We start from the raw sequence: 16,404 nt of genomic DNA, 5'->3' as shown, positions 1-16,404 counted from the left end.
CACATAGAGACAACTAAACACATATGTGTTGTGACAATATATTTATATAATCTATCAATGTCTATATCTGTGGAGAGACAGAGAGAAGAATGGGAAGAAAAGAGTTGTGATGCAATGATATATAATTATATGTATAATATTAACCAATAATTATAAAATTAATAATATTGTTGAATGAAGAGTTCTGAGCCCTTTAAAGAAACTAGCCACCCATTGGGGAGAAGTATTTAATCATGGAAATTGTTATTTCATAGTAATAAAGCAGAGTAGACTGACTGTTAATTGGTTTTATAATTGTTTTTAATTTCCCTTTAGATATTACACTCTTTTATTATTGTTTGAACCTAGAATTGGGAGTAAAGCAATTTATAAATCCCACTAACTTTGGTCATTGGCTTAAATGTTGGTTTTGGTCATTCTGGAACTAGCGAGTAAATTGGTATGATTTGAATATTAAAGTTCTCTCAAAAGCTTGTCCTTTGGGGGCTTTTTTCCCAGTGTCACCAAGCTGTTCAGAGGTGGGACATTTAGGAAACCTGTATATGATGAGACCTCTAACTATATTACTGTGTATATCTTTAACAGATTCATAAGAATAGTCTATTGGAGGTAATACCAAACAGTGGACAGAGCTTAGTCGGTGGACTAGGCTACTGGGATGGATCTTATTTGTGAGGCTCTATGTGTTGAATAATTAGGTATTCTTCATTCTCACTTCTTTCACTTCCCAAGCTGTCACAACGAGAGCAACTTTCCTCCATGATGCCTCTGGGAGTGACTCTCTGCCTCCCCTTCCTTCCAGAAATCATAGAGCCAAACAATAACTGAAGAAATCTTCCAAGACAACAAGCCACAGCAAATACTCCCTTCTTTGAATTGGATATCTTATATTTTTGGTTGTGAGCCTAGCCTTTAACGGCTGAGCCATCTCTCCAGCCCTTGAGTTGGACATCTGGTACCCAAGATATCTAATTGTCACCAAGATAGCTCATTGGCATAGTAACCCATGGCATGCCAGTGACTATCTGAGTCTGCTATGTCACTCAGAAATATCTAGATCTGCAGATGCAAAACTTATCAGTTGGTAAAGCTCATTCCATACAAATTAAGCTGGAAATCTTGACGTTAGCTGGATTCTCTAAAGGGGAACTATGTTTCATAAACCCTGTCACTGTTCTCCTTCACCTTTAAGATTTGTATATGGTAACCTTTAAATGCCAGGGATTGCTTGAAAATGGTAAACAAATATATATATATATATACATACATACATACATATATATGTATATATGTATGTATGTATGTATGTATGTATGTATGTATGTATAATTTTCAGTCTAATCATTTGTCAATTCTTTAAGGTCCCAGGCTTTTGCAAAAAGTTCAGCAGCAGGGAATCTTTATTCTAATCAGTTAATTCCCCTAAACAAACTTCTCTTTTGGATCTCAGTGAACCACAGAGCTTCCAGGAAGGACTCCTCACTTAAAAGGTGAGAAATATTTCTCCAAATCTGTACTGAGTGGAGTAATGTGCAGATAAATGTGTATGTAATATTTTAATAAGGGGAGTAGATTTTGTTTCCCTTCATTAAAGCTCCCATTCATGCTGGCCTGAATTTAGAGCACAGAGTAAGTTGTTAAATTACATTTAATAATAGAGCAGGGCGTTTAATGTACATTAATTAAATATCAGCAGATGGTAAAGGGAGTCCTTGCTGAGTATGAATAAAGAGAGAGAGAGTTCTAACTGCCATGTAATTAAGCTGAACCTGCAGAAACAATGGAGGTGCGATTACTTTTTTATTAACACATTATACTTACATGTGATGTGGAAGAATTTAATTACCCCGCAACACTTATTATGTTAATCCAAGTTGCGCTCACGTCGAGTCAGTCTCCATTCCCAGTAAACACAGTGGAGCAGGCTGCGTCTCATTACTTCTGAGCACTCTGATTGTCATGTTGTGTGCAGTGAAAGATGCTCTCCCAGTTTTTACATACCTCATGTGTGACGACGTGACTGGCATGCACCTGCATTTTCTGTTACATGCTTGGAATGAGTAACGCTAAATCTACAATGAATGAAATAGAGGCATTTTTAGTGATGTTGACCTAACTTGGATATGCTACACTTGATATTACCTATTTAGAGGAAATTAGGAAAGGAGAAAACTCACCTTCTTTTGCTTTGAGTTTAAAGCCCTAAGCTATGCGCACATTTATTCTCTGAGGGAACACTTCTCATTATTTATTATTTATATAATTGTCACTCCTCTTAGCCATTGAGATATTTATTGATAATGAGGATTAGCTTTTCTTTTCTGTGTTGGCCTAGCTTCGCCAGAGTTTACATGAAATTCTCAGGGAGTTGAAGATGTTAGTTGAATTAAAATAATAAATAATCATAGTAATTGTTAGGAGCAGGATCATAACTAATGCAAGGCCTGTGATTGACACACACATTAACTCATCTAGATAGAGAATTTGGAATCTCATCCCTGTAAGATAGTGTATGCAAAACCAGTCTTTTTGATGAGAGAAAAATTGGTAGTTCTCTACCATTCTTAGTTTTCAAACTTGGAAAATATCTTGACAAGCTGATAAGAAAACCATTCGTGTGTTCTGTGCACAAAAAAAAAAAAAAGAATGTCAACTCACTAAATTTTATTAAATATGCAGAAGTATTCTTTTCATTGTGTAAAAAAATGTCAAGTCATTAAGTTTTATTAAAAAAAAAAAAAGAAAACCATGCAGATAAGTATTGCTGGTGACTACCCAACGCTAATTTATTCACATCTTTCTCTTTGCTATAACATGACAGGATAACAGGGTCTGTGTGTCCGATCTCCTATTTCTCAAATTTGTCCTCCCATGTTCAGACCATGGCTCAACTTGATCTAGAGTCCAATGTGTCCAAAGGCAGACATAACTCACGGAGTCATAGTAAAATCTCAAGATGACTCAGCTCTTTATTCAGCGTCAGCCTCAGCCTCCAATTTACCTCAAGCTGTGCTATCAGACTTTCTCGTATGAATTCAAGACAATCGACTTATTTTTGTCTTATTTACCGAGGTCTGTTTTCTGGGTTCTAGATGTACTGGCTTGCCCAATTATAAACAATATCAAGATCAATAGAACTTCTTAACTGTCTGGGATCAAAAGTCAAAGACTTTTTTCATGGACCAGCTAAGGGACACAGAAGTTAGATACTTAGAAGCCTATTGACCTGAGTTCAATATCCAGGACACACATGGTGAAAAGAGAGACGCAAAGGTGGGAAATTGTTCTCTGAACTCCACACCCAACTTTAGAGCCCATAAACACACATACACATAAAATAAATAATTAAAAATGTCTAATTAAGGATTTTAAAAATAGTTCCTTCACTTATGAGTGTAGGTACTGAGGGATTTCCACTACCAAAATTGTAAAGATAATTGAATATGGGGCAAATTAGGTCTAAGGAGAGGCTACTTGCTGAGTCAGCCCACTGGCCCACGGCAAAACCATTTGATTTTGATCTTGGATTGTGAGTTAATAATCTCCTTGGACCCTAAGGTTTTTCAGTTTTGGGTCATGTTTTTCAGGCTTAGAATGTTATCACTTTCGTTTAGCTCCTCCTTGGAATTCTGTTTGGAAATTCATGCCCTGGAACCAAAGCTACCATGTTTTAGGAATAAAGAAGACAACAGTTCATACTCATTATTTTTTATGAAGTAGTAAGAAAAAGCCAAAGTGTTCACAGAGTTAGCAGAGCTACTGACTGTCCATAGAGCCTTACACATGCCACTTGACCTTTATAATTAATTTTTCTAATAAGAAAACTAGATTGAGCCAGATACAATGGTATGTGCCTGTAGTCTTCAATACCCCAAAGAGTTAGACAGAAAAGTTGAAAATCTGGGAATGAGCCTAGCCTGGGAATATAGCAAGACACCATTTCTTAAATATACAGAAAATCATTTGATAAGTAAAAAAAATAATGGTACCTCTTAATATCTTATGTGGTAAATGGAATAAAGAAAAGAAATGTTCAATGTTTTTGCAATCTAAAATCCACAGTATGAATTTCTAATTTTTAACAAGCATTAGTTAGTTGTATGACCTTGGGAAAAGTAGTTTGTGCATTTTTATCATTTCAAAATCAGAATAATAATATTGTCTCCCTTACAGAGTTATTGTATTAAAATAATTTTTAGAACCAAAGTATACTCTGGCTTCTATGTTTGTGGGTTATATAGTCATGGACTCTACTGAAAAGAATTAAAACATTGCATCCATACTGAACACATGAGACAGTTTTCTTGTCTTTATTCTCTAAATCGTAGTGACAACACCTATCTTTGTAGCCTTTACTTTATGCTACTTCTCATTAAAAATCATGGCATAGGTTTATGTAGTTAAACACACAGATGCATAGCAATTTAAATGTTCATGAATACAGGTGTATGAAAGTCATGGGAGCAAGATTGCTGTCGTAGCCCCTGAGGGATGACTTATTGGTGACACTGCACAGAGAAAGTGCCACATATGTGTTTGCTGTTAGAACCCGGCACAGAGTAAGCGCATGAATAATTACATAGAAAACTAAGACAGTAGATTCTACATGGTAGATGCACCTTAAATGGTAGTTTGTTATAGCTAACAACAGTTGAGCTCCAGAGATAACTAGGTCTAGTAAGAAGAGAAACTCCCAAACAGTAGGAGAGTATAGGAAGCCTCACAAATTCATATGAGTAAACTTGCAAGAAAAATTTAAAGATCAAAGGTTGCCCATATTTGTTATTCGTAATTCTAAATGGTGTGGTTTGAAGAAAAAAATGTTCATTTTTTTTATTCCTCCCAGGAGGAGATTTACAGAAACATTCTCATTTCCCAGTTTTAGCTTTTTTATTAGCAACATTAATTATACATAATGATAGGTTTCATTGGGGCATTTTCATCCATGCACACAATGTATTTTGATCATACTCTCTTGTCTTTCTTCCTTTTGAATTAATCCCCTCGCTCTTCCCAACTAGTTCCACTTCTACTATAGTGACTTCCAGAATCTGAGCATGGTTTAAGTCGTTAGAACCTGGAATTAAATACATTTGCTCCCAATTCAACTGGACATAAATCTCAGCCAGTGCATCCTCCTTGTTGAAGAGCTGAGGAACTAAGTCCCTGGAAGCGTTCACCTGCAAAGGGAGTCAGATGTATCTGGAGTTTCCTATCAGTTCTCAGCATAGTGCTCCACCAGGTTGCTGGCTTGATGTTTTAGGAAGACAATGGCCACACTTATCCATAGTAGACAAGTCTGTTACACTTAAGATCTCATTCAGTATGGCTATGACCTCCTGGAGAACAATAATGGTAAAAGCCAACGTTAGATTGGTGAGTTGAAAATATGAACCTAACTTGACCTCCTTATTGGTTTTCATTCAGCTCAGAAAGTGGTTGTGCCTGCATCTGCTCAGATCATTTGCCTTGTGATCCCTCACCCGAGTGCCAATATTCATTCTATAGTTCTCACCTGAAGGAAGCATTGGTGGGCTCAACGGTGTGGAACTACCCCAAATCATGCCTGGAAAAATGCAGTTGGAAAAACTCAAGTGAATCCTGCCCTGATGTTTCATGGGTGTATCCCTCCCTCTATTTTTTTTTTTTTTTTTTTTGAGAGTACCCACACATAAGCCTTTACTAAGTTTCCGAGGTAGAGGAGGCTGTGTGTGGCCAGAGTCTGAGAATAAGTTACAACCTGCTCTCTGCTTCTTTAATAATTCCAAGGTCTCATTCGGACACATGGACTCCTCTGCTGAAGTTGTTGATCCTTCTTTTGTTCCTATGGCAAGTTTTGCCATCGGAATGGCTTCCTCCAAAACGGGGCTTGGAAAGAGAGAATGATGTATCCAATGTGCCCATTATAATTCTAAATGAGGCCCCTCTTTCTAAAAATAAGCGTAAGAAATCAGCCTTCAACTATTAAATGTTAAGATACAATTAATAATTCATTTTTATTAATATAGATAATTCCTTTGGGTCATTTAAAATGTATATGGCACTGAAGTAGGGACCAAGCCAACATAAATTTATTTCTCCAAGTCAGCTTTAATAATTTTCTTGGAAACTGGATATATCTAAGCAACTTAACATACTGGAGTGTTTGTGTGTGCGTGTGTGTGTGTGTGTGTGTGTGTGTGTGTGTGTGTGTGTGTGTGTAGGGGAGGGTGTTAAAAACAATGTTTCAATCTGAAAATACAAAACAAAATAGAGCAAAAAACCCAGGAAAACCTAGCTATAAATAAATTTACAATGGTCGTTAAAAACCAGAAATTATGGGAAATTTACACAACTAGAAACAAGAGGGAACATTACATTATAAGTCCGGTAGTCTTTTACTATTGGCAGAATGAAGTCTAAGTTTTCTAACATTGGGAGACCTATTGGGCATCAGAGTTTCTTGTCCTATTTTATAATTGTGGAAAGTGTTTTCATCTTGAGAGAGACCTAAGCTCATTCTTGGACAAAGGTTCTGAGGTTTCTAGCATGGTACTTTCTAAGATATGTAGTTCAACAAAATAATATTTCTAGAGTGCTATCAAATAAAGCATTGTTTGTACCCAGCTGAGCATCCTGAATGAGACAATGACTCAAAGTGCTGGTGTGTCAACACATACACAGACTGAATGGATTTCACAGGCTGGGTTGTCTTGGCTTCTTCTTTCTTTAAATATTCATGGAGCTCTGGGTGTTTCTATTTACAAAGGGAGAAAAAACAATATCAGAACTTCATTCATAAGCAAGAGACTGCTGGAAAAGGTGAAGATGCCAAGCCTCAGTCAGGGGAGTGTCCTGTTTCATTGTGTTTGAGAGCATTGCAATCCTGCTATTTCTCTCCAGAAATGGAATACACTTTCACATTTATAATGTGAATGTAACTTCCATATTGGGTCATGCTAATGATATTAACAACCTGATACATGATTTTAATTGAAATCGCCTGGCTCTTTCTCCTTAAACCTTTCTGTAGGTTATTTATTCAAAACATCTAAAAAAAAAACCATCTTCATCTATATAAAAATGCATTGTCCATTGCCTCAATTGCTTCTGTATTTCTTATAACCAGGTGTCAGCACTGTAGCCAAAGAGACTGGTCTACAATATGACCTCGGGCTTCCATTTATCTTCTCCAAATCACTTGGAAGCTCTAAGTAGGAAATTAACCTTCACCACCTCAACCTTATCTGTCTCTACCTGTGCACTGGCCTTTGTTACCTCTGTGCCATTATCCTGAATTTTCAGTCAAACAATCACTGTCTCCAGATTTCTACATAGTTCTTGGCCTTAAATTTCCAATTATGTTCTTAGATATTCTGCTGGTAAAAAGAATTTCCATAACCCAATCCTAACCACATACGAAACCTCTCCATTTCTTCTGTCCATGAAGTTTTCTCATAATGTTTATCACCATCCAAATGATTTGATGATTGATTGTCAAATTTGGCCTACTCTAAACTTAGGTTGTCTAGAGTGATGGCTCCCATTGTAGCTGTCTCCATTTATGACAGTGCCTGGTCTCTAACAGTTGACCAATACACAAAATGAAGGAAGGTTGGAGAAATATTCTAATTCATTACAATGAGTTTTAAATGTATTCCAAATGGCTCCAATGAATTATGAATGATCCAGGCAGACTCTGGTTGTGTCACCGAAGATCCAAGCCATGAAATTTCATTTTTGTACTGTGTTTCACTGACTCAAGTGATTTCCTGGCTATGACTCGACTCCAAGGTTCTTGAAGGAAGACATTTCTTTCTCTTTTTTTAACCCCATCAATTGTCATATGCATAACCACTTTAATAAATGTCAAAGGATCTACCAGAATAAAATGTATCAAAGCTATTATGATCAGTTTGCATAAGATTTACCAACTTTAAATTCATATTTTTTTATCCAAACTTATTTAAGAAAGTATTCTAGCAGCATACCTACTGTTAGAGGAACAAACATGTTTCTTCAGTAAGTTTACTGGCATAAAAGTTATATTAATTCTAAGGTTCTAGTTCTGTTCAAACTCCTTTACCTTCACTATCATATGGCTTGTGTCAAGAAAGGTTTTATAAACCTTTTGGAGAAGCTAGAAGTGTCTAAGTTGAATAACAGAATAGCAGAACATACTTCTAAGTCATGTATATTTTACTGAAATTTCAGTATGAAACAGACTGAGGTTTTCTTTCAAATTAGTAGTAAGGATAGTTGTATTTTTCATGTAATTCTCTGGCCAGTAGAATTTGCTCTCATAAAAACAAAAGCTAGAAGCCTCACTGAGTTAATGCAAAGTCATAGTTGTCATGCTAATACCCTTCATGTTACCATGGTTTCTGAGATTTCTTGAGAACTCAAGCAAATGATGCATACTATGTTAAGTACTTCCCATGTAATGTTCATTTGATTTTTTGTGGAAACTTGGACACTAATACTATCTCTATTTGACAAAATATACAAGTTTTAGAAATGGTAGTTTTCTTGAGACAACATAATTTTTATTCAGTTGAATCTAGATTCAAGTTTAAATCCTGGTTTCCAACTCTGTCTTATTGTCTTCAGTCTGGTAAGCTACTATTGGTTATACGGTTGGGTGATTTAAGGAAGAATGGTTCCCATAGGCTCATATATGTGAATGCTTACTCACCAGGGAACAGTACTATTTGCAAGGACTAGGAGGTATAGCTTTGTTGGAGTAAGTGTGCCAATGCTGGTGGGCTTTGAGGCTTCTTATGCTTATCCCAAGCCCTCCTCTCTCTCCTCTCTCTCCTCTCTCTCTTTCTGCCTCTTGATCATGATGCAGCTCCTAGATACTTCTCCAGCAGTATGTCTGCCATGACTGCCGCCATGCTCCCTGCCATGATGATAATGGACCAAGTTTACAAAACTATAACTAGGTCCCCAACTAATGTTCTTCTTTATAAGAATTTTTGTGGTCATGGTATGTATCTCTTCACAGTAAGAGAATAGTGAGTAGGACAAAACGTGAGGTTAAATATTTATCCTTGTAATTTAATCAAAATACCTACAAATCAACTATAAAAGATTATTTAGAGCATGCCAGTCCTTGTAGAAATAGGAAAATGTAAAAGTATTTCATTTATAGAAAGACATTTTGTAAACATAAAGCAGAATGAATGTAGTGGTTGTTTAACATAAGTAGGGAGGGAAAATTAGGGACAAAGTGACAAGTAGAAGGGGCCTGGTGAGACTGCCACCTGTTCCAATATGCTCTTGTAGTTGCAAAGAGTACATCAATTACCAAGGAATGATGAGGCCTTGTCTTTGATCCTGAGCACTGAAAACAAAAGTAAAACAAAAATAATGATCAGCATTAGAACAAAGGATACTTTTGTGATATTTGTGCATGGTGCCACTAAAATTTCACACACTCAGCACTTCTTACAGAAAATCTCAAATGCGTTTCAAACCATAACAAATAATTTTGACTTTATGGTTTACATATGTTGAATAGACAAGGGAAGTAGAGAAAAAGAGAGACTTCAGAAAACACAATTTTGATACCAGAGCATAAGGATGACAGTAACTAGAATTACTGTCTGGGAAGATGACTCAGTGAGTACGTGCTTCTCACATGATTGTGAAGGCCTGAGTTTGGATCTCTAGCACCTGATAGCAGCTGACCAGCCAGTCTAGCTAATCATTAGGTTCATTGAAAGACACTGTCTCTAAAGTACACCCAAATGCTCACATAAGCATACACACATATGCACTACATTTCCCCATGGATATGTTCATTCATACCTATACACAAACATGTATACAAATACATCATTTGAGTTAAAAAAAATATTTGGCTTGTACAAAGGTCTACCTAGTAATTACCAACTTCGAATTGAGAAAATATGAATATAGAGAGAAACAATGAAACCTGGTTCTAAGGCATGGATATGAACATGCCTTTCAATTCTCACACTTAACTCCTGACTGATGATGCTAAGAGTCAGAATCTATCAGGAATTGCTTAAGACCTGTGTGCCAAATCCATGGGAATTAATGTCTATGGAAGGCTCCCAGAAAGCTGTCTTGCCTCTTGTACCATATGAGAGAGATGATGCTATCTGTGAAACAGAAAGTGTCTTTATCAGTCAGCAAATCTGTCAGCATGATAGCTTTAGACATCTCAGTCATTAGAACAATAGGGAACACAATTCTATGATCGGTCACACAGGTCATGGTGTGACAGGGCAGAGTTTCCTCCATCTTGTTTTCGCTGAGCCATTTTCGTGTTTAACTAAAATATTATTTCCGTGATAGATAATGCTATGGAAAATTACCCAACTGTAGTTTAAGAGCCCAAATCCTACTTACCTTAGTTTCTGCTAAACTTCCTGCTTGTGGAGAGCCACACAGTTAACCCTTGCTTCTATGAACAAGGCTCTACTGCAGCTGTCTAGTGAGGTGGCAGCTGTTGCACTTGCCTTACTGCATGATCTAATTATGTGGGACTACACCTGAGTCTTTAAGTACTGGAGTGTAGTGTCAGCTGGCTAGATAAAACAAGTTTCCATTGACTATAGACTATGCCTCAGTGGTCATCTCTATTAGGCTTCCCATTACAATGGCACTTTTAGAACAGTGGCAGGAAGAACCCAGTTCTCAACTGCTGCCCAGTGAAAGAAATCTGTATGAAATTGTGAAATTAAATATTCTTCTCTATCTCTGTTAGTAAGGCCTTAAGTTGTTAGTATCTAGTGTTAGATCGATGTCTCTAAATGTAGCTCTCAGGAAGGAGGACTCTGTGAAGATTGAGTGATCACAGGGTTGAGGTAGTGGGATGCAGGGGTAACTGTTTTATATAACATTGGGGACTACACTCAGGGACCCAGGTGTAGCCACTAGTGATCTCAAGCATATAGAAAAGCAACTGTCACATCTGACATTTCACTTGGCAGCTGCAGTGGAGTGTATGTACGCTAGGACATACCTGAGCAAAAAGTAATTACAGCAATAAATTGTAACCCTAAGAATTAAATATGTATTTATGAAAACCTATATCAATAATCAAAAAATATGAACTGGGGAAAGTGTCCTTTATCTAAAATTCTAATATAGGAAATATGGCAGATAAGAAAACATCACTATGTAAATACCTCATTGGTAAAGTTTGAAAATAAGTTCTGTCTTGGTTAAAATTAGACAGGAAAGGACATTCCTATAATCACAAAGAATCTTCCCATAGAACAGTTATTTGTTAATTGCAAGGGTAAAATGGTATAACAATGAAGTTGAAGTCCCTGGCATGTCTCTCCTTAGCAGAATGGTTAGCCTGCATATTCATGAAGAGATATTACACCATGCACACTCCCTGTTATTAGGCATAGAGAACCTCACACATAGTATCGTGTTGGCTTCAGGACAGAAGTGTATAACTTCAAGCTAATTCTTGGAAATTTTCAGACAGACCCAAGTAAGCAATATTTTGTAGTAAATAGTAAGAAAACAAGACAGAGGAAGCTCTCCACAGTCTTGGCCTGTGACATCAAGAAGCAGTGTGACCTTCATAGAGCATAAACAAAGAGAGTGAACATAGAACATGAGCGTAGCACATGAACATGAACATTAACATGAACATAGAACATGAACATTCTTCAGATTTGCCAACTACACAGGAAGGAAATAAGAATGGGAAGAGACAAGAATTGGAGCAAGGGTCACTGAGGCTCACCAGAGGCCTTGTCTTACACCAAGCAACAAACACAGGCCATTGCTTCTACCATTGTAAAGAGCAAGGCCAAGTCTACAGATGATGTCATAGTAGAGATCCGCAGTGACTTTCTAGTTTTAGAGACAATACTAAGGGCATGTTAGTGCTAAGGTGTTAACTGTCACATCTGACATTTCACTAGGCAGCTGCAGTGGAGTGTATGTACGCTAGGACATACCTGAGCAAAAAGTAATTACAGCAATAAATTGTAACCCGAAGAATTAAATATGTGTAATACTAAGGTGTAATAGGTGTAATACTAAGGGTGTTAACATCAGAAGGAGCTGAGCTCAAAGAGCAGGTGAACTCTGTCCTCTTCTAAAATGTGTACATATCCACTGTTTTGAAGTAGAGATTAAGAAACATAAAACCAACAAGAAAATAGTTTGGACAGCACAAAGAAAATGAAGGTTTTCCCAAGATGCAATGGGTTAGTCTACTGGAGTTCTCACAAAAAAAGTGCCATGTGGAGTCACTGAAACAGTGGGATTCCTTTTCATTGGGAGACAGTGGGACTTATTTATTTCTGGAGGACTGAAGGTTGTATCCAGGTACTAGAACAGTTGGATGAACTGGAACTCTCTTATGTTTGTAAAATGGTTGCTTCTCTTTGAGTCATGAGTTGAAATTTCTTTTCCTCTTTGTTTCTCTCAGCTACAATGATGTGAATGTAACAAACATACCAACTATATTACTAATATTTCTATATTAAAGAGTATAAGAGTATAGATTTCCTATAGAGGTGACTCAGGAGCATAGGGAAATGGGGAAACAAAGACAGCTATTTATCATGGAGGAAGAATGCATTCTTTTAGCTCTGGAGTTTGACTGATTCAAATCAAATGGTTGTATTGCCATATAAATCATCAGAGTGTTATAGGAGACACTATTTGTGTGTGCGTGTGTGTGTGTGTGTGTGTGTGTGTGTGTGTGTGTACATGCGTGCATGTTGTGTACATGTTGCATGTGTCAGTTCCAAACAGAGTCTTATTTCTCTTAGGTTGCCCACATTCTCTGATGGCCTCTGGAAAAAAATATGGAAATATAAAAAAATTAATGTATATGTTTAGCAGTAGAAGTAGCTGTATTAACTCATACTAGCTGAATTTGTCATATTGTACCTGACACAAAACACTGTGAAACAGACAAAAATGACATTTAAATGCATAGAACTGAAGAGCCTACCATCCCCCTTCCCCTAAATAATAACTTACAGCCACATTCTCTGGCCAATTGCACTTGCTAAGTACCTTGTTTGACATTTTCCTGCAATGAATGGAACCCCTACCAGCATCATTAGATTTGCAGAATTTCCTCCTGGGAATGGACAACGCAGCTGCCAATTTAAACATGCCTGAATATAAGGGGAAAGTAAAGAAGCAGGGAGAAAAAGAAAATCTGATCCCCTTGGCACCTCTAGGAGGTTTCCTTAGCAAAGGGAAAATATAAAACCAACATCACAGCTCTTTGACACATCACTGTGCCAGGTTTTGTGGGATAGTGTTTCACATCAGGAGAAAATGCATTCAGGTACACGGTCAAGTCATGTTCCAGTGTGGTAAGCTTATTCTGCCATCCACTTCCCAGGGCCTTTTCACCTTAGACTTGTCATTGCAATTTGCCTTCAACCATTGCTTATGGCTGCCGGAAGATGAGCAAGAGCGATGTTCCCACAATTCCAGACTATGGGTTTTAAACATGTTATTCTTTTTCCTTGTAGAAAAAAAAAAGCCAACCACTGCCGACATTCTATTACTTTAGACTGAAGCAAATAGCTAAAAGCTACAGACTACAGAGGGCTGTGGTGTCTTTGCAAAGGTCCTTGAATTACCAGCCATAGATACCTGGTAACCCTGCTACCTTTGTAACCTAGTAGGAAAACATGAAATAAATGAGTAAAACACATGGCACTCAATGAAATTATCCACTCATGAGTTTTCCAGGCAGAGGATTAGAGGATGAACCATGAAGACACTGTAACCCCAATGCTAAACAAAAATTGGAGCCTTACTGATAGACCACATCCCAGAGTCTATACTGTGATTATTTCAACATTGTACATGGCGGCGGCCCACAGTGGCCACCGAGCATTTCACCTTGATCTGTAGTTGCTTGATGCCCTGATCCTGCATCTTCATAACTCCTTCTTGTTCTGAATCCACCGTTGTTTAATCCCTTACCTGTTCATCCCTTCCCATGCGTCTAGACTTAAGAGGTGGATATGGATGAAGAACTGATCATTTAGGGAGACTGGTGTGAACACTGAGTGAAATTTGAGTGGAAAGATTCACCCTGTGCCATTGCAGGACACGATAGAATGAGGAAGATTTGCCACATAATCTAGGAGAGGGTCAAGTCAGGCACTGTGATGACTTGAGATGCCGATTGAAATCAGGGAATGCAGAGGCTCGAGTTCTGGAAATCCCAAACACTCTGATACTGCCAGGAGCTATCCAAAGGAATGGCCATGAGTCCTTGCAGGTGTTTTCAGCTCGCTTTATGGGCTGTGGGACTCTACCTACTCAGTCTGTGCTTGATTTGGACTGGTTTAAGAGTCATAGGGCTAATGGTCTACAGAGAAAATGGAAATGAGGAGTTAGTAGAGAAAACACTCTCCAAACTGATCAAAGGAGGATGGAAATTGGTACAGAACCCTTGACACAAAGATGAAAATTTGTCCGGCGTAATCATAATTTCATGCACTTTGCCATAATGCATGCAACAGTGTAATAACCGCATTTCTTTGTGCAATGAACTCTTGTTAAATTGATATAGTTTTATTCAAAACAGCATGAATTTGAAGTAGCTATTTCTCCCTAGTTGACTTAAATATCTTATTGCTCTTAAATAAAATATAAGATAATATATACTTAAAGTTATTTTTTTCATAGCTCCTTTAATATAGAATTAACAAGGTGTTCCTCCATTATTTAGGGTTTTCTACTAAATTGCCTATAACGGGTCCCAAAAATAGTGGGAGCGTGTTCATAATTCTCATCCGACAGGTAGTATACCTCCAATTCCAGAAGTTTCAGGGACTTTTTTAGGCGGCGAAGCTTGCCTATTATATTGGTGCTCTTTTCGGCTGCAGACTACAGCTGAACGCCAGAGTTGTGGGGCCAGTTGGTGGGCCTGGGTTCTGGTAAGGATGGAAGGACAGCAATGCTACTGAGATGTTGCTTTGGACAAATCCATGACCTAAGAAAGGACAAGAAAGGGACGAAGTGGAGATAGCCAGGAGCTGCAGCTACTGGGAGAAGGAACAAACCCCGGGAATGAGTTTGCAGTGGCCTAGGGTTAAACTTGCTTTGTCTTTCACAGGTTCTCAGATGGGTATTTCTGAACATCAATCATTTTCTTTATATGGTACATTGTCAGGCTAAAACTTAAGGCAAAGAACCAAAGTAAGAGTATCAGAAAATCCAAGTCAAAAGACAGCAGTGAGGAAGCAGGATTGTTCAATTGCTCAATTTACTACTTCCATAGTGCACACATATATCAAAAATCCTATGGCATATTCTATGGCAAATTTAAGAAAACTCCAAACAAAGAAAATGATACTTATTCACAGGATTATTGAAAAGATTTAAAGAAATTGTGCAACAGTGCTTTCTAACTTATTCACTATCCCATGGAGGCCAAATGAAAATAATAAACCACATTTTTTCCACCTATAAGGAGTAAGTTAGTTATAGGAGTGGGCACATGGCTTAGTGGGTAAAGTCCTTGCTGCACAAGTGTGAGGACTGGAATTTAAACTGTCAGCACCCATGCAAATGCCAAGTGGGATTGCAGACCATCTGTAACTCTGGTTCATGGAATCTGGAGGCAAGGATACCATGGGGTAAACTAATAGGCTAGAGTAGCCTAATCAATAAATTCTGGGATCACTTGAGAGAATCTGCATTAATATATAAAATGCATAGTGATCCAGTGCCACATGTACAGACACATGTGAAAAATGTTTACATTATTAAGTATTTTGTGTGTGTCTATGAATGTATTTAGATATAGGCTAAATGTGATTTGACAGTTGAGTAAGACTTGTTTATGTTTTTGAATCACGTTTTTGAATGCTTGTCCCATAGGGAGTGGTATTATTTGGATGTGTGGCCTTGTTATAGTAGGTGTGGCCTTGTTGGAGAAAGTGTGTCACTGTAAAGGTAGTCTTTGAGGTCTCATAAGCTCAAACTAGGACTAGTGTGCTACCTGTGGACCAAGATGTAGAACTCAGCTCCTTTCCTAGCACCATGTCTGCCTGTAAAATGCAATGCTCCCCGCCATGATGACAATGGACTAAAGCTGTGAAACTGTACACCAGCCCCATTTAAATATTTTTCTTTGTAAAAGTTGTTATGGTCATGGTTCTCTTCAAGGCAATAAAATCCCAATTAAGACACTGAGCAGGCCTTGGCATCTATATAACAAACAGAAGTTAGTAGATAAATAAAATGAAGTGTCAATTAACAGAATTTTGGGGATTGCAATAAATCCAAGACTAGGAACTGGCCAGACAATCTCCCAGTAAGGCAACTGTGGCATTGTGATCAATCAGGTCATTCCTGTTTTTCACTTATATCTTTTATGAACATGGAGGCTCACCTCTGTGGTGAAGGTCCTCAGCCTCCTATGGGTCTGAGAGCCATCCA

The sequence above is a fragment of the Rattus rattus genome, chromosome 13, assembly GCF_011064425.1.
Source record: "Rattus rattus isolate New Zealand chromosome 13, Rrattus_CSIRO_v1, whole genome shotgun sequence".
NCBI lineage: Eukaryota > Metazoa > Chordata > Mammalia > Rodentia > Muridae > Rattus > Rattus rattus.
Note: the sequence above shows the minus strand (reverse complement) of the source record.